Source organism: Trichomycterus rosablanca, chromosome 2, assembly GCF_030014385.1.
Source record: "Trichomycterus rosablanca isolate fTriRos1 chromosome 2, fTriRos1.hap1, whole genome shotgun sequence".
NCBI classification, from domain to species: Eukaryota; Metazoa; Chordata; class Actinopteri; order Siluriformes; family Trichomycteridae; genus Trichomycterus; species Trichomycterus rosablanca.
The window spans coordinates 58,139,853-58,160,674 of record NC_085989.1 but is presented as its reverse complement, the minus strand read 5'-3'; the positions used below and the strand labels follow the sequence as shown (position 1 = coordinate 58,160,674).

Here is a 20,822-nt window from a genome sequence, read left to right as displayed (position 1 = left end):
CACAGTGACACAACACCTTGCAACGTTTGGACCGTCCTTTTAAACTAGACTCAGAGAAGCTATTAAGAGGCCAATGCGATGGTCCATCCCAGATGCCTCCGAGCCCAGAGAAGTCGACGCCGCTTCTGGAAATGGTTAACATAAGGCTTCTTTTTTACACAGTAAAGTTTTAAGTATGATTAGTGCAGTAACTCTGTATTGTAGAGCTTGATAAAGGTTTGATAAACTAATCCCTCACCCATGTGCTTATATCAGCTAGTGGAGTGGAGGTTCTTGATGCGTCGCCGTCTGAGGGATGGAAGATCACGAGCGTTCAGATTAAGCTTGCGCCCTCGACCTTTACACACTGAAATTCCTCCTGATTCCTTGAATGGTTTAATGATATTCTGCACTGTAGCACAGATGGGGACTCAAGTCCGAGTCGCACACACAGACTCGACTCGAGACTCGCAAAAAATGACTCTTGCACAACAAGAGTCCCTAGCTTCAGCATGTGTTAACATTAGTTACCTGTGACAATTAATTATACATTATATTCTGATCGTGTCATTTTCTGCTCTGTAATAACTCTCCAGCCTTTTTCACCCGCAATGTTGAAGCTTCCGGTGTAGTGATGAAGCGTCGCTCCCTACCTTTGGAATCGCACTTAAAATGGTGGAGTACCCTACGTAGTGCACTTCACAGGAACAACTGGAGTGAATGGAACGCTCCTACAGAATCGGTGCTAATGGTTGAAAGAGCGCTTTCTGAACCAATCAGAGCTTCTGATTGTAATTGTTAGTAAGAAATGCTGTTATTTGCATTTATTCAGTTTGGTCACACAGATGACGCGGTAATGAAACGCTCGATCGGCTTTCTAACGACTTCCTGTTTTACTTCACCACCGGGAAAAGTTTGGAGGTTTTTAATTATAAGCACATTTACAAAATAACGGATTCTATTCCTAATGGGACGCACGCTTATAAATGTAATAGCATCTGGAAGAACAGAAGCTAAGGTAAGCAGCGGTTATGATTGTTTTTGCTGTGTTTGGGATTTTGGCCGCTGTGCCGTGATTTATCGAGCGCTTTTGTTCTGTAATGAAAACAAAATCAGTTGAAGCTTTTAACTGGAACCTTCTTGTTACAGAAATTACATTCATTTACACAATGAGGAGGAAAGTGAAGGCACGAAGTAAAACGGCTAAATACACTCGCTAATCTGTTGTTGTTTTTATCTGAACTTACAGATTATTTCTTTATTTCTACGCTACATTTCCAATATATGTTTTGTGTAGATTATATTGACTCGTGACTCGACTTGGACTCGTATTTTGTGACTTGTGAACATCTCTGCACTGTAGAGGGAGAACATGCAAATCCCTTCCAATCTCTCTTTGAGGTATACATTTGATCATCTTTGCTCATCAGAGACTCTCAGCCTTTCCTGGATGCTGCTTTTGTATCAAACCATGATTACGATCACCTGTTTGAAACGACACTATTTAGGAAATCTTGGACTAATCACTTGTAAGGCGAATTGTGTAAATAAAGCTATTATGTTTGTGAGTTTTGAATTCCGACAGGCATTTAATGCAAAAAAACAAAAAAAAACTGAAAAGATTATACATTCAAAACAAACAAAAAATAAGCATGAATATATTAAATATATTGAGACGTTATAATGGTATATAACAATTATAATAAACTCAACATTTATTCATTCATTGAGCTTAATTTTGATTACTGCTATTTTACCAAAATAAAAGTCATTCCTTAAATACATCAGATAATTATTACAATTTACACAGTAAACGTTCCACGTTAAAGCCACACACTGTTACAATGAAACAACCGGTAAAGTGGGAGACCACCTATCTTCTCTGGAACTAAAGCTCAAGAACATCTGGGCTCTCCTCAGTAACATCTTCCACCTTGGATACTCAGTGATGTGACCATAAATTCACCTTCATCTTCAGTCAGTGATCTACCAGGAGTCCTGGGTTACTTGTCCACTACAGTCAGTGATCTACCAAGAGTCATGGGTTACTCGTCCACTACAGTCAGTGATCTACCAAGAGTCATGGGTTACTCGTCCACTACAGTCAGTGATCTATCAAGAGCCCTGGGTTACTCGTCCACTACAGTCAGTGATCTACCAAGAGCCCTGGGTTACTCGTCCACTACAGTCAGTGATCTACCAAGAGTCATGGGTTACTCGTCCACTACAGTCAGTGATCTACCAAGAGCCCTGGGTTACTTGTCCACTACAGTCAGTGATCTACCAAGAGTCCTGGGTTACTCGTCCACTACAGTCATATCTACCAAGAGCCCTGGATTACTTGTCCACTACAGTCAGTGATCTACCAGGAGTCATGGGTTACTTGTCCACTACAGTCAGTGATCTACCAAGAGCCCTGGGTTACTTGTCCACTACAGTCAGTGATCTACCAAGAGTCCTGGGTTACTCATCCACTACAGTCAGTGATCTACCAAGAGCCCTGGGTTACTTGTCCACTACAGTCAGTGATCTACCAAGAGTCCTGGGTTACTCGTCCACTACAGTCATATCTACCAAGAGCCCTGGATTACCCGTCCACTACAGTCAGTGATCTACCAAGAGCCCTGGGTTACTCGTCCACTACAGTCAGTGATCTACCAGGAGTCCTGGGTTACTTGTCCACTACAGTCAGTGATCTACCAAGAGTCCTGGGCTACTCGTCCACTACAGTCAGTGATCTACCAAGAGTCCTGGGTTACTCGTCCACTACAGTCAGTGATCTACCAGGAGTCCTGGGTTACTTGTCCACTACAGTCAGTGATCTACCAAGAGTCCTGGGTTACTCGTCCACTACAGTCAGTGATCTACCAGGAGTCCTGGGTTACTCGTCCACTACAGTCAGTGATCTACCAAGAGTCATGGGTTACTCGTCTACTACAGTCAGTGATCTACCAAGAGTCATGGGTTACTCGTCCACTACAGTCAGTGATCTACCAAGAGTCCTGGGTTACTTGTCTACTACAGTCAGTGATCTACCAAGAGTCCTGGGTTACTCGTCCACTACAGTCAGTGATCGACCAAGAGTCATGAGTTACTTGTCTACTACAGTCAGTGATCTACCAAGAGTCCTGGGTTACTCGTCCACTATAGTCAGTGATCTACCAAGAGGCCTGGGTAACATGTCCACTACAGTCAGTGATCTACCAAGAGTCATGGGTTACTCATCCACTACAGTCAGTGATCTACCAAGAGTCCTGGGTTACTCGTCCACTACAGTCAGTGATCTACCAAGAGTCATGGGTTACTCGTCCACTACAGTCAGTGATCTACCAAGAGTCCTGGGTTACTCATCCACTACAGTCATAGATCTACCAAGAGCCCTGGGTTACTTGTCCACTACAGTCAGTGATCTACCAAGAGCCCTGGGTCACTCTCCAACAGGATAATTCACTGTGAGCACTGATACTGTGTGTCTTCAGTGTGAATGCGCTGGTGCGTTTTGAGATGACTCATTTGATTAAAACTCTTCCCACACTGTGAGCACTCATACGGTTTTTCTTCAGTGTGAATGCGCTGATGTCTTTTGAGATCGTTCAGTTTATTAAAACACTTCTCACACTGTGAGCACTGATACGGTTTCTCTCCAGTGTGAATGTGCTGGTGTATTTTAAAATTACTCTGCTCATTGAAACTCTTCCCACACTGCAAGCAGTGATAGGGTTTCTCTCCACTGTGAATGCGCTGGTGTCTTTTTAGATTACTCTGCTCATTAAAACTCTTCCCACACTGTGAGCACTCATACGGTTTCTCTCCAGTGTGAATGCGCTGGTGTCTGTTAAGATCGTTCTGCTGATTAAAACTCTTCCCGCACTGTAGGCACTCATACGGTTTCTCTCCGGTGTGAATGCGCTGGTGTATTTTAAGATTACTCTGTTCATTAAAGCTTTTTCCACACTCTGAGCACTGGTACGGTTTCTCTCCAGTGTGAATGCGCTGGTGTATTTTGAGATTGCTTAGTTCAATGAAACTCTTTCCACACTGTGAACATTGGTACGGTTTCTCTCCGGTGTGAATGCGCAGGTGTCTTTTACGATCGTTCTGTTGATTAAAGCTCTTCCCACACTCTGAGCACTGATACGGTTTCTCTCCTGTGTGAATGCGCTGGTGTACCTTGAGATTACTCTGTGTAATAAAACTCTTCTCACACTGTAAGCACTGGTAAGGTTTCTCTCCGGTGTGAATGCGCTGGTGCACTTTGAGATTACTCGGTGTAATAAAGCTCTTCCCACACTCTGAGCACTGATACAGTTTCTCTCCGGTGTGAATGCACTGGTGCACTTTAAGAGCGCTCTGGAACCTGAAGCTCTTCCCACACTGTGAGCAGACGTTTCCTTCTTCCTGTGTGGGACTGAGAGAGGTGTTAATGCTGACAGTACCAGAGGACGTTTGCTGATTACTGGAGCTTCTGGTGGGCGTCAGATCCTCATGTTCAGTCTTAATCTTCACCAGCGCATCATATTTATCATGGTTGCAGCTCTTAATGTGATTGTGGAGGTGATTTTGGGTTGTAGAGGAACGTGGACACAAGGAGCAGGAGAAATCCTTGTTCAGTTCTGAAGCAGAAAAGAATAAAATACATTTATAACATTATAAATAATAAACACTGTTAGTAATTGTTAAATTCTCTGTGCTAGTCTACGGGTGTGTTCGAAAACCTAGATCTCTCTCTACATGGATGCATTTTACGTCATCCTACGCTCCCGAGAAGGAGGCTGTTCGAATTCTTAGTAACCCATGACTCTTGGTAGATCACTGACTGTAGTGGACGAGTAACCCAGGACTCTTGGTAGATCACTGACTGTAGTGGACGAGTAACCCATGACTCCTGGTAGATCACTGACTGTAGTGGACGAGTAACCCAGGACTCCTGGTAGATCACTGACTGTAGTGGACGAGTAACCCATGACTCCTGGTAGATCACTGACTGTAGTGGACGAGTAACCCAGGACTCCTGGTAGATCACTGACTGTAGTGGACGAGTAACCCAGGACTCCTGGTAGATCACTGACTGTAGTGGACGAGTAACCCATGACTCTTGGTAGATCACTGACTGTAGTGGACGAGTAACCCATGACTCTTGGTAGATCACTGACTGTAGTGGACGAGTAACCCAAGACTCTTGGTAGATCACTGACTGTAGTGGACGAGTAACCCATGACTCTTGGTAGATCCCTGACTGTAGTGGACGAGTAACCCATGACTCTTGGTAGATCACTGACTGTGGTGGACGAGTAACCCATGACTCTTGGTAGATCACTGACTGTAGTGGACGAGTAACCCATGACTCTTGGTAGATCACTGACTGTAGTGGACGACTAACCCATGACTCTTGGTAGATCACTGACTGTAGTGGACGAGTAACCCATGACTCTTGGTAGATCCCTGACTGTAGTGGACGAGTAACCCATGACTCCTGGTAGATCACTGACTGTAGTGGACGAGTAACCCATGACTCTTGGTAGATCACTGACTGTAGTGGACGAGTAACCCATGACTCCTGGTAGATCACTGACTGTAGTGGACGAGTAACCCATGACTCTTGGTAGATCACTGACTGTAGTGGACGAGTAACCCATGACTCTTGGTAGATCACTGACTGTAGTGGACGAGTAACCCATGACTCTTGGTAGATCACTGACTGTAGTGGACGAGTAACCCATGACTCTTGGTAGATCCCTGACTGTAGTGGACGAGTAACCCATGACTCTTGGTAGATCACTGACTGTAGTGGACGAGTAACCCATGACTCCTGGTAGATCACTGACTGTAGTGGACGAGTAACCCAGAACTCTTGGTAGATCACTGACTGTAGTGGACGAGTAACCCAGGACTCTTGGTAGATCTATGACTGTAGTGGACGAGTAACCCATGACTCTTGGTAGATCACTGACTGTAGTGGACGAGTAACCCATGACTCCTGGTAGATCACTGACTGTAGTGGACGAGTAACACAGAACTCTTGGTAGATCACTGACTGTAGTGGACGAGTAACCCAGGGCTCTAGGTAGATCACTGACTGTAGTGGACGAGTAACCCATGACTCCTGGTAGATCACTGACTGTAGTGGATGAGTAACCCATGACTCTTGGTAGATCACTGACTGTAGTGGACGAGTAACCCAGGACTCCTGGTAGATCACTGACTGTAGTGGACGAGTAACCCATGACTCTTGGTAGATCACTGACTGTAGTGGACGAGTAACCCATGACTCCTGGTAGATCACTGACTGTAGTGGACGAGTAACCCAGAACTCTTGGTAGATCACTGACTGTAGTGGACGAGTAACCCAGGGCTCTAGGTAGATCACTGACTGTAGTGGACGAGTAACACATGACTCTTGGTAGATCACTGACTGTAGTGGACGAGTAACCCATGACTCTTGGTAGATCACTGACTGTAGTGGACGAGTAACCCAGGGCTCTAGGTAGATCACTAACTGGGGTAAACAAGTAACCCGACTCTAGGGAGATCACTAACTACAAGAAATTCAGTTAGAAATAAATCTCAAAATAAAAATATCTTACTGGGTTCATCTTCATCTTGATCTTCAGGTTCTTCCTTCTTTACAGCTTTCATCTGGAAACCTTCACTCTGTTCATCCTCTGGTGAGAGGTGTTCCTCAGAGGTGACGTGTTCCACAGGGATTAAGGATCCTTCACCTGAAATTCCATAAATATGTGAATATGTACCACACTGTCTGGTGGAAATAAGTGGCATACTGCTCTTTGTTTACTTACAGTAGTAACCTTCATCATCATCTTCCTCCTTTTTTATTATTTTCTTGTGGAATCCTTCATCTAGATCCACGGTGCTGGTGTTTCCCTCTTTTGCTGACTGCATTATTAAACATCTAATAGACAGACAGACAGATTCACTTTATTTCTCCTCAAGTGGAAATTCAGGTGCTACACAAGCAACGCAATAAATCCACCCAGGTATAAACACTCCACATACACCGATCAGCCATAACATTAAAACCACCTTCTGTTTCTACACTCACTGTATTAGCTCCACTTACCATATAGAAGCACTTTGTAGTTCTACAATTACTGACTGTAGTCCACCTGTATTATGCTGTTCTTCAATAGTCAGGACCCCCACAGAGCAGGTATTATTTAGGTGGTGGATGATTCTCAGCACTGCAGTGACACTGACATGGTGCTGGTGTGTTAGTGTGTGTTGTGCTGGTATGAGTGGATCAGACACAGCAGCGCTGCTGGAGTTTTTAAACACCTCACTGTCACTGCTGGACTGAGAATCGTCCACCAACCAAAACATATCCAGCCAACACCACCCCATGGGGAGCGTCCTGTGCCCACTGATGAAGGTCTAGAAGATGACCGACTCAAACAGCAGCAATAGATGAGCGATCGTCTCAGACTTTACATCTACAAGGTGGACCGACTAGGTAGGAGTGTCTAATAGAGTGGACACGGTGTTTTGCATGTTTCCTCCGGGTGCTCCGGTTTCCTCCCACAGTCCACAGACATGCAAGTGAGGTGAATTGGAGATACTAAATTGTCCATGACTGTGTTTGATATAACCTTGTGAACTGATGAATCTTGTGTAATGAGTAACTACCGTTCCTGTCATGAATGTAACCAAAGTGTAAAAACATGACGTTAAAATCCTAATAAACAAACAAACAAACAAACAAACATTATTCTGTCCAGTTTTCTTAATGTTCTCAGAACGTTTTTTTAAGGTTATGATCATAAACGATCATAGAACATCGCCTAAACCTCATCAAACAACATGTAAACAAAGCTAAAAGAACTGTTCTGATCAATTGATTCATTTTGCTGGATCGGTTCGAATGAATCGGTTCATCAGTACGGAATCGTGCACGATGCTAACAGTTAGCGGAGCAGCTAGCAGTTTGTTTGTCTAAATGAGAAGGAAGTTAAAGCTCCTCAAATCCTCACAGTGATATTTTATTATTAATTGGAATGTAGTTAATAAGTAAAGAGTAATACATTAATAAATTAATACTTTACTTACAGATGATTCACTTTAGTAGAAGCAGAAAAGCTGCTAAAGCTGTTTCTTCCTCCTGTTTGAATTGAGCTGGTTGATCTACAATGTTCAGGATTATTAGCGCCCCTCCAATGTTGTATTAACATACTGCACACATGCATGAGCTTACACGTTTCTGTTCTTTCAATATGGAATTAGATCCAACCATCATTCATCTCTTGTTCTGTTAGATCTTAGAAGTCAGTGCTTCAAGTTTTTGGGAACTATCATAGGGTGACCATATTTTGGTTTTTAAAAAAGAGGACGCCTGGTTGGGGGAAGTTGTGGTATTTCATGTGGTTGGTGACACCATGGCAGTGTGTATGGGGTCGAGGTTTAAATAGTTGACAAATGAGTCAATAACCATCCAGCTGTGTTACTGAACTCTAATAAATGTACAGCTGCTCTTTACAGACATCCCAAGTGTCCCGGAAGTTCTGGGAGTCTCCCGCATTTACATAGCGGCTCCCTGATGCCCACAAGTCAGATAAAATCTCCCGGAATCTAGAACGAGCGGCCAAGAGCGACACACATGCGCACACAGGCGACACAGACTTTATTCCCGATCGCGTATTAAATCCGTTATCTGATATACAATCTAGCGCACTGTGTAGGGAACATAAACCAATTGTCTAATATACTGTCTAGTGCACTATGTAGGGAACATAAATCCGTTATCTAATATACAATTTAGTGCACTACGTAGGGAACATAAATCTATTATCTAATATACTGTACAATTTAGTGCACTACGTAGGGAACATAAATCCGTTATCTAATATACAATTTTGTGCACTACGTAGGGAACATAAATCCGTTATCTAATATACAATTTAGTGCACTATGTAGGGAACATAAATCCGTTATCTTATATACAATTTAGTGCACTACGTAGGGAACATAAATCCGTTATCTAATATACAATTTAGTGCACTACGTAGGGAACATAAATCTATTATCTAATGTACAATTTAGTGCACTATGTAGGGAACATAAATCCGTTATCTTATATACAATTTAGTGCACTACGTAGGGAACATAAATCCGTTATCTAATATACAATTTAGTGCACTACGTAGGGAACATAAATCCATTATCTGATATACAATTTAGTGCACTATGTAGGGAACATAAACCCGTTATCTGATATACAATCTAGCGCACTATGTAGGGAACATAATTAATTATCTAATACACTATCTAGTGCACTATGTAAGGAACACAAATCCTCATCTAGTTATACTTTCTAGTGCACTATGTAGGGAACATAAACCCGTTATCTGATATACAATCTAGTGCACTATGTAGGGAACATAAACCAATGGTCTAATTCACTATCTAGTGCACTACGTAGGGAACATAAATCCGTGATCTGATATACAATTTAGTGCACTATGTAGGGAACATCATTAATTATGTAATACACTATCTAGTGCACTATATAAGGAACACAAATCATCATCTAGTTATACTTTCTAGTGCACTTTGTAGGGAACATAAATCAATTGTCTAATATACTGTCTAGTGCACTATGTAGGGAACCTAAATCCGCTAACTAATATGCTACCTAAAGCATTATGTAAGAAACACTATTAGCTAGTACACTATCTAGTGCACTAAGCAGGGAACATAAATTATTTTCTAATATACAATCTAGTGCACTGTGTAGGGAACATAAATCTATTATCTTGCACACTATCTAGTGCACTATGTAGTAAACATTAATGTGTTTGTGACGCGAACAGTTAGTTTAGTAGCTCAGTTAGCAGCTCCTAAAAGTTCTGTTATCACCCATATCCTTTGGTGTGTGCGAGAGGTTTTTTAGCTTTTTTTTTTTTTTTTTGGGCTTGGGGGGTCGGGGTCGAGGTCCGGGTCCGGGGGTACCTCCCTGAAATGAGTTTTTGCAACTTGATATGTCTGTCTTTAACAAGGGCCTTTATGGTCAGATAATGTTATTCCTTCACATTCAGCGTTAAGCCCTAAACAATAATAACAACAAATTAAAAACAGTTGTCACCTATGAATAAAAATCCCTTTATTTTTTTAGTTTCTTTGATGTATTGTACAGTCGTATCAGCCGACTTATTAGGAGTGTTTTTAACTTTAATTTGATTCACTTTAATTACTTGCTCCCATCAGTAGAAACCCAGCAGTAAGATGTGTCTTCTAGTGCTTGCTGAGCAATTTCCACAGAATGCAGGGTCATCACGGTGTTGACGAGAGCCTGTGTTAGTACGTGCAGGTGAAAATCAGACTTATTTTAACAAAACAGATGCTCTCCTAAAAAGACCTAACAACAAACCAATGCAAAAACATCCACACAGAATAGCGAGTGCAGACTAGAAAAGCCGAAACCCGGAAATTTTTGGTGATTTAAAAATCCCGACCGGACGCATTTTTTAGCTCTCAAAAAGAGGACATGTCCGGGAAAAAGAGGACGTATGGTCACCCCAAACTATAATTTGCCAGGACCTGCAGTGGGAGTATCCACGATTTTCCAGGCAACCCAATGGGGCTTGCCATAACGCCTCTATATTTCAGTTTGCCGGTTTTTTGTTAGATTTGCTGTAGTACTAACTACAACATTTCTAATGAGAAGAACTAAACTACTTTTGGTAAGGACTGCATGGTTTAAATATGAGCTCGGGCTCGACGTGTGCCGCTCTCGGGTGCCACAACAACTCAAAAAAATCGAAGCTGTTGTTGGAAAGTACGCGCTTTGAACACCAGCGGATTCGTAAACACTGTCCGTGCGCTGCGCCTTATGTGTTACATTCCATGCCAACAAACGCGTTTTATTCTGTCCCTTCAGCTCCCCTTTCCTGCTTTACATCCACCCATGAGCCAATATAAGTATACACTGTTGTAGAAGTAAAAACAATCAACAAATTAGTCATTATACATTGTTTATTATTTCCAATGTTTCACAGCAGTTAGAATGTTCCTAGGCTCATCCCTACGGTCCACAACACAGCTGCTGCGTGGCTGCAGGACTTCCCTAACCCTGCGACTACTCCACTTTCCCTCAGCATTACCCACGCCTGATGTTTACCCTCGGCGTTACCCACGCCTGATGTTTACCCTCGGCGTTACCCACGCCTGATGTTTACCCTCGGCGTTACCCACGGCTGATGTTTACCCTCGGCGTTACCCACGGCTGATGTTTACCCTCGGCGTTACCCACGCCTGATGTTTACCCTCGGCGTTACCCACGCCTGATGTTTACCCTCGGCGTTACCCACGCCTGATGTTTACCCTCGGCGTTACCCACGCCTGATGTTTACCCTCGGCGTTACCCACGTCTGATGTTTATTCTCGGCATTACCCACGTCTGATGTTTACCCTCAGCATTACCCACGCCTGATGTTTACCCTCGGCATTACCCACGCCTGATGTTTACCCTCGGCATTACCCACGGCTGATGTTTACCCTCGGCATTACCCACGCCTGATGTTTACCCTCGGCATTACCCACGCCTGATGTTTACCCTCGGCATTACCCACGGCTGATGTTTACCCTCAGCATTACCCACGCCTGATGTTTACCCTCGGCATTACCCACGGCTGATGTTTACCCTCGGCATTACCCACGCCTGATGTTTACCCTCAGCATTACCCACGGCTGATGTTTACCCTCGGCGTTACCCACGCCTGATGTTTACCCTCGGCGTTACCCACGCCTGATGTTTACCCTCGGCATTACCCACGCCTGATGTTTACCCTCAGCATTACCCACGGCTGATGTTTACCCTCGGCATTACCCACGCCTGATGTTTACCCTCGGCATTACCCACGCCTGATGTTTACCCTCGGCATTACCCACGCCTGATGTTTACCCTCGGCATTACCCACGGCTGATGTTTACCCTCAGCATTACCCACGCCTGATGTTTACCCTCGGCATTACCCACGGCTGATGTTTACCCTCGGCATTACCCACGCCTGATGTTTACCCTCAGCATTACCCACGGCTGATGTTTACCCTCGGCGTTACCCACGCCTGATGTTTACCCTCGGCGTTACCCACGCCTGATGTTTACCCTCGGCATTACCCACGCCTGATGTTTACCCTCAGCATTACCCACGGCTGATGTTTACCCTCGGCGTTACCCACGCCTGATGTTTACCCTCGGCGTTACCCACGCCTGATGTTTATTCTCGGCATTACCCACGCCTGATGTTTACCCTCGGCATTACCCACGGCTGATGTTTACCCTCGGCATTACCCACGCCTGATGTTTACCCTCGGCATTACCCACGCCTGATGTTTACCCTCGGCATTACCCACGGCTGATGTTTACCCTCAGCATTACCCACGCCTGATGTTTACCCTCGGCATTACCCACGGCTGATGTTTACCCTCGGCATTACCCACGCCTGATGTTTACCCTCAGCATTACCCACGGCTGATGTTTACCCTCGGCGTTACCCACGCCTGATGTTTACCCTCGGCGTTACCCACGCCTGATGTTTACCCTCGGCATTACCCACGCCAACAAATACCAAACAACATCATACTGCAGATCTCATAACTCAACACAAGTCAAGGTTATAAGTGTTGTAACTTTCACTAAATGACCCAAAGAAAACAAAACTTTGCCGTTCTTTCACATCAGACTATGTTATCAAATAACGAAACATCAAACTCCAAACATGTTAAACTTTTAAAATCGCCTTTCCCTCCCTCCTCTATACCTAGATTACAGCTCCTTTATTTTAGCACCAGTTTATTTTCCATCGCAGAATTCACTGCAGCACTTTCCCAGACACGATTTTTTTTACTCAGTATCGACTGTTATTTAAAATGTAGCGAATTACAATTCTTAATACCAAACATACTTAAGTAAAAGTAAAAGTACTGGTTGTAAAATCTACTTTAAAAAGTACAAGTACACAAAAAAAACTACTCAATTACAGTAACGCCAGTAAATGTCATTCGTTACTTTCCACCTCTGACTGTATTTGTACTAGAGAGATACCATCAGCCGGAAACAAATTCCTTGTGTGTATCCACATACTTGGCCAATAAATCTGATTCTGATTCTGATTGATACTGCTTCCCACTGACCGAGAGACCTCAAAGACCTGGAGGAAGGGTAGGGTTGGAGCAAGTCTTCTATGCAAGATGGCACAGGTCCATTTAAAGACTTAAAATCAAACCTTAAGAGGTTTTGCTTACTTCGGAAAAACCAAGTATTCTCTGGTGCCAGATTAAACGCTAGCTCGCCGTCTGGAACCCCTTTTCTTGGTGGAAACACACGGAACCGCGTCAGTGGAAAAGGGGTATTAGATTATTAATTAAGAGGATAGATAAGTTAGGGGAGCTAGAAACGATAACTGTAGTTTTATCTTCATTTTAGTTACTTTATTTCCATTACACATCCATTCAAGCATTGAAGTGAACACAGATACGTAGACTTTATTTATTTATTTAAATATAATCTTCTAAAGGTTTTTCTTTCTTGACTTTAAGTGCATTAAGAGTTGTTGGTCCTGGATTCTGTAAAGTTCCTCAGAGAATGTCCACTGTAAAACGACACACAAATACATTTACTTGACTTGAGGTGGTTTTTCTGCACTGTGAATGCGCTGGTGTGTTTAAGAACACTCTCACAATGGGAGCATTCACACAGCTTCACAGTGTTTCAGATGAACTGAGAAGAGAAGAGAAGCACGGATACGGTTTCTCCCCAGTGTGAATGCGCTGGTGACTTTTGAGGTGACTCTTCTGATAAAAACTCTTCCCACATTGTGAGCAAAAATACGGTTTCTCTCCGGTGTGAGTGCGCTGGTGGATTGTGCGATCACTCTGTTGATTAAATCTCTTCCCGCACTGTGAGCACGGATAGGGTTTCTCCCCAGTGTGAATGCGCTGGTGGGTCTTAAGATTACTCCTTTCGTTAAAACACTTCCCGCACTGGATGCACTGATACGGCTTCTCTCCGGTGTGAATGCGCTGGTGTATTTTCAGCACACTCTGTCGATTGAAACTCTTTCCACACTGCGAGCACTGATACGATTTTTCTCCGGTGTGAATGCGCTGGTGTCTTTTAAGATCGCTCTGTTTGTTAAAACTTTTCCCACACTGCGAGCACTGATAGGGTTTCTCCCCCGTGTGAATGCGCTGGTGGGTCTTAAGATTACTCTGTTCATTAAAACTCTTCCCGCACTCTGAGCACTGAAACGGTTTCTCTCCGGTGTGAATGCGCTGGTGTCTTTTAAGATCGTTCTGTTTGTTAAAACTCTTCCCACAGTGTGAGCACTGATAGGGTTTCTCTCCCGTGTGAATGCGCTGGTGGGTTTTAAGATTACTCTGTTCATTAAAACTCTTCCAACATTGCAAGCAATGATAGGGCTTCTCTCCGGTGTGAATGCGCTGGTGTATTTTGAGGTGACTGTGCTGATTAAAACTCTTTTCACACTGAGAGCACTGATACGGTTTCTCTCCAGTGTGAATGTGCTGGTGTCTTTTAAGATGACTGTGATTATTGAAACTCTTCCCACACTGTGAGCACTGATATGGTTTCTCTTTGGTGTGAATGCGCTGGTGTGTTTTGAGATGACTCTGATTATTAAAACTCTTTCCACAATCTGAACACTGATACGGTTTCTCTCCGGTGTGAATGCGCTGGTGTCTTTTTAGAGTACTCCGGGTACTGAATCTCTTCCCACACTGTGAGCAGACGTTTCCTTCTTCCTGTGTGGGACTGAGAGACGTGTTAATGCTGACAGTACCAGAGGACGTTTGCTGATTACTGGAGCTTCTGGTGGGCGTCAGATCCTCACGTTCAGTCTCTCTCAGGCTCTCATCTTCGTCACTGTGATTGTGGAGGTGATTTTGGGTTGTAGAGGAGCAGGAGGAATCGTCGTTCATTCCTGAAGCAGAAAATAATACGTTTGTAACACTATAAATGATACAACTTCGTAACATGTCATCAACATATCAATTTATAAGGCTTGGAACTATATAGACGACTGGTATGTAGTCGATGACGTCAATATTTTAAGTCGGTGCATCATTTTTTATTTCTACAACGTCTCCGTTCATATAAGCGTTCGTATGATTCCCTCAGCACGACTCGCCGTGTGCAGGACCTCAGTCGTATCTGCTCCGGTCACTGGTCGGCGGTTGTCTTAAAAAAACGCCGTCTGCAGCCGTCAGAGGACGATTGTAGAGCTTTCAAAGAGAAGATCAAAGTTCTCCACGACCCAAATCATCCAAAGTTTGGTGATACTTAAAACTGGTACAGAACTAAAAGCTGGTTTGTTCACTGTGTAAAGCTTCGATGGTACCACAGCAGCACCGGCGTCGTGCTGCACGTCTATATTGTTTCATTAAGCTTCTTAATCGTGGAGATCTTGGAATAGCGAGCAAAAAGCTTCTCATGTGAATGCACTGGAGCTCTCACCACTGTGTTTACATGGTTTAGAATGTGAAGTAAGTGTTGAGTGAATGTGCAGGTTAGAATCTGGGCTAAATGAGACGCGGCTACATCTAACTATTTTATCTCTGCTATAAGTTGAAGCACGTTGCTGTGTGTACAGAACAGCATGAACACGAGCTGCACTGTGTTTAATATGAACATAAACCCTGTTTACATTCAGTTCTGTGTTAGATTATTATGCTGTACAGTTTAGTGTTCAAATAAAAGAAGATTAAATGAGATTCTGAATTCAATTAACTACAGATTAATCGACTAATAGAAGAATAGTCGTTAGTGGCGGCTCTATTAAGCTGAAATCCTTAAACTGGAGGTCCGTGCATCACTTACGAGTGGACAAAGATTTACAACACATAGTTGTTTACATTCGTTTTTATAAACTCGTGTCTGACTTCGTAGCTCTCTGGGGTAAAACATGGTGTCACACTGGTACGAGTGACTACCTGGACTTGTGTGCAGGTAGATATGCTACAATATATTCAAAATGTTCAAAAATGATCTTACTGAGTTCATCTTCATCTTCAGGTTCCTCCTTTTTTACAGGCTTCATCTGGAAACCTTCATGTTGTTGCTCTACTGGAGCGAGGTGTTCCACAGTGATTATGGATCCTTCACCTGAAATCCCATCAATATGTGAAGAGGAACCTTAACTACTAACCACACTGTACTGTACTGTACCACACTGTCTGGTGGAAAAGTGTCATACTGCTCCATATTTACTTACAGAAGTAACCATCATCTTCATCTTCTTCCTTTTTTATTAGTTTCTCCTGATATTCTTCATGTTGTAGATCCACAGGGGCGATGTGTCCCTCTACTGCTGACTGCATTATTAAGATCTAATAGACGGGTACAGATAGATTAGATGGGAAATTCAGGTGCTACAGAAGCATCACAATAAATCCACCCAGGTATAAACACTCCACATATTTACACAATTACACACAGTGCAACAGTAAATGTGCAAAAGCACCAAGTGCAGAAGACAACATCAAACCTTCACCCTAAACATAAACATTCATTGGGGTGTTTAGATTGTTTAAACTGGCTGTTGTTCATGCTGTGAGGCTTAAAACTATCCTGGATTGAACAGTATCGTCACAATGTCAGTCTCTCTGTACAGCACATGGACTCACTGTTTTTGTTTTGATACACACCCCTCTTGTGTCCACCTCTTTCCTCTGATTTGTCTGTGTGATACAGCTACCTCCAGAACCTTAGTTCCACCTCACTGTCACTGCTGGACTGAGAATCGTCCACCAACCAAAAATGTCCAGCCAACAGCGCCCCGTGTCCACTGATGAAGGTCTAGAAGATGAGCGACTCAAACAGCAGCAATAGATCCGAAGCGACCGTCTCTGACTTTACGTCTACAAGGTGGAACGACTAGGTCTAATAGAGTGGACAGTGAGTGGACACGGTGTTTAAAAACTCCACTCATACCAGCACAACACACACTAACACACCACCACCATGTCCGTGTCACTGCAGTACTGAGAATGATCCACCACCTAAATAATACCTGCTCTGTGGTGGTCCTGACCATTGAAGAACAGCATGAAAGGGGGGTAACAAAGCATGTAGAGAAACAGATGGACTACAGTCAGTAATTGTAGAACTACAAAGTGATTCTATATGGTAAGTGGAGCTGATAAACTGGACACTGAGTGTAGAAACAAGGAGATGGTTTTAATGTTACGGCTGATCAGTGATCAGTGAATACGGCAACCAGTAAACAAAGCTCGGTTTAAATGAATCGGTTCATCAGTACTGAATCACGTGTGAGCTAACAGTTAGCGCAGCAGCTAGCAGTCTGTGTGTTTAAATGCGATGGGAGTTAAAGCTCCTCAAATCCTGACAGTGATACTATATTATGAAATCTTGTTTTATTATTAATTAGAATGTAGTTAGTAATAAAAGAGTAATAAATAAATAAATCAATACTTTACTTACAGATGATTCACTTCAGTACAAACACATCAGCTGCTACAGAGACGGTTGATCTACACTGTTAGGATTCATTAGCGCCCCTGCTGGACGTGCAGGGTAAATACTGAGAGCTACACCACGTTCATTCGGTTTATTGATCGGGATCAAGGTCGCGGTGATGACATATTTTGCTCTGCTAATGCTGTGGTTTATTCTATCGAATCCATTTTTCAAATCCAATACAATGATTTTTAAAAATGAAGTGTTTGAATGCTGATTCATCTGACCACAATACACGTTTCCACTGTGTGATGGTCCATCCTAGACGCCTCCGAGCCCAGAGAAGTGGACGCCGCTTCTGGACACGGTTAACATAAGGCTTCTGTTTTGCACAGTAAAGTGGTAAGTATGATTAGTGCAGTAAACTCTGTATTGCAGAGCTTGATAAAGGTTTGATAAACTAATCCCTCACCCATGTGGTTATATCAGCTAGTGTTGAGTGGAGGTTCCTGATGCGGCGCCGTCTGAGGGATGGAAGATCACGAGCGTTCAGATTAAGCTCGCACCCTCGACCTTTACACACTGAAATTCCTCCTGATTCCTTGAATGGTTTAATGATATTCTGCACTGTAGAGGGAGAACATGCAAATACCTTCCAATCTTTCTTTGAGGTTCATTGTTTTTAAACATTTCAATCATTTTCTCACACATTTGTGGACAAACTGGATCCTCTGATCATCTTTACTCATCAGAGACTCTCAGCCTTTCCTGGATGCTGCTTTTGTACCAAACCATGATTACAATCACCTGTTCACATCACATCATTATTTAGTGTTTTCACCTCATTACTCGCCCTAAATTACCCCGTCCCAACTTTTTTTAGAATGTGTTGCTGACCTGAAATGCAGGAATGGATGTTTATTAATAAATGAAATGAAGTTGAGCAGATGAAAGATGAAATATCTCAGCTTCATCCTGTCTGACATCAAATAAAAGTCAAAGTCAGTGTAAGAAACTCTGTGTTTTTATTTTAGTTGCATTTTCCATCCTGAACCAACAACGGCTTATCCAGCAAGGTTATCCAACCTCCTAATCTTACTTCACTGACCAAATCAAAGTCATCGTCATGTCTCCTTTACTCCATGCCATCATAGAACCCTTGCTTACTATCATAAATACCTCACTTAGCCTTTGATATGCATCCAAATATTAAAAATGTGCAGTTATTAAATCCACATGTGCCGTCTAATTATAGGCAAATATCAAACCTCTCTTTTGTCTTCAGAATTCTAGAAGAAGCAGCGTCCCAACAATTATGTTCTTATCTGAACAGAAACGGTATTAATAAGATATTTTAATCAGGGTTTAGACCCACCCATAGTACTAACACTAAACAAATTATGGATGTTATTAATTGTTAATGGATCATATGCAATCATATTTATAAAACACAATGGTTCAAATAACAGATTTTATTAAAAAGTAGTAGCATTAATTACAATCATGTTCATTTATTATTAGCCTGTAACATTACTAAGGTAATACACTTAAAACATGCACATTTGACTGTAACCACAAAATAATATACATTTCTTAACATACAGTCAAGCCACAAGTAAAATATCATATGTACATGAGTGTGCACACCCTCTGATGTGACACCCAAAAGTGATCTGAGGTGCATCTTGTTTTCACTGATATTGCTCGAGATGTTTCTACAGTTTAACTGGAGTCCACCTGTGGTCAATTCAATTGATTGGACATAATTGGGGATTCATACACCTGTTCAGCCACGGGGTCAAAGGAATCATCTGCAGAGCTCAGAAACAGGATTGTGTCGAGGCTTAGATCTGGAGAAGGGTACACGTCCCAAAGAGCACGGTGGTCAACATCATTCATGAATGGAAGAAGACCTGGCCACCCGGCCAAACTGAGCAATCGGGGAAGACGGGCTTTGGCCAGGGAGGTGAGCAGGAACCTGAGGGTCACTCTGACAGAGCTCCAGCGTATCCTTGTGGAGATGGGAGAACCTAACAGAAGATCTACCATCCAGGCAGCACTCCACAGATCACGCCTGTATGGTAGAGTGACCAGACGGAAGCCAGTCCTCAGTGAAAGGCACCTATAGGACTCTCAGACCATGAGGAACAAGATCATCTGGTGAACTTTTTGGCCTGAATACCGAGCATCACGTCTGGAGGAAACCAGGCACCGCTCATCACCTGGCTAATGCCATCCCTACAGTGAAGCATGGTGGTGGCAGCATCATGATGTGGGGATGTTTTTCAGTAGCAGGACCGGGGCGACTAGTCCTGATAGAGGGAAAGATGACTGCAGCTCAGTACAAAGAGATCCTTGATGATAAATAACCTGCTCCAGAGCACTCTGGACCTCAGACTGGGGTGAAGGTTCACCTTCCAACATTACAATGACCCGAAGCACACATCCAAGAGAACAAAGGCGTGGCTTCAGAGAAAGTCAGAGCCCAGACCTGAATCCAAATGGGCGTGTACCGACGCTCCCCATCCAACCTGACGGAGCTTGCAAAGATGTGCCAAGAGGAACGGGCAGAAATGTCCAGAAACAAGTGTGCCAAGCTCAGAGCTTCTTTCCCAAGATGCCTCAAAGCTGTAATTGCTGCCAAAGGTGCATCAACCAGGTATTATGCTCAGGAAGTGTACAGATCTGTAACCCCTAAATAAACCATAGATGCCTTTATCCAAAGCGACTTAGAGTACAGTTACAGTATACAGTCTGAGCAATTGCAGGTTAAGGGCCTTGCTCAAGGGCCCAACAGCAGCAACCCGGCAGTGGTGGGGCTTGAACCAGCGACCTTCTGGTTCCTAGTCCAGTACTTTAACCACTAGGCTACGGCTTGCCTGTAGCGGCAATCAGCGGGCCACACAGAAAAAAAAGAATAATTAGAGACGCTACAGGAGCAATTAAATTTCCATCACTCTTGGGGTGTTATTGTCTCCTATCACCACTAGGTGGGAGCAGCGTCTCGTTCTTCTATGGACCCCCAATTTTCTCCCCTAATCTAATCGTGTCCAGTTCCCCTGATTGCGTCCTCTATACTGATTTGACCCTTCACCGCTGACCGAGGATGCCTCTCGACTGACATACGCCCCCTCCGGCACGTACAGTCAGTACAGACTACATTTTTCACCCGCACGAGCCGAGTTCATACACTTGACGGGCACTGTGTACGGAGAGCCACACCCCCATCAGCATCATTCCTCAGCCCTGTCCAGACGCAATCGGTCAGCCAGCAGGGGCCGCAGTCGCACCAGTTATGAGGACCCTCTAACCCTGAACGACAGCCGATCGTTGTTCATGCAGCCGCCCAGCCCAGTCGGAAAGGCAGAGCTGAGATTCGATACGATGTATTCCAAACC

At 43.5% G+C, this 20,822-nt stretch overlaps 1 pseudogene; it reads right to left on the bottom strand.

Annotated features, from left to right (window-relative positions):
* Window positions 1–20,822, bottom strand: part of LOC134302895 (uncharacterized) — a 657,104-nt pseudogene that overhangs the window by 555,655 nt on the left and 80,627 nt on the right.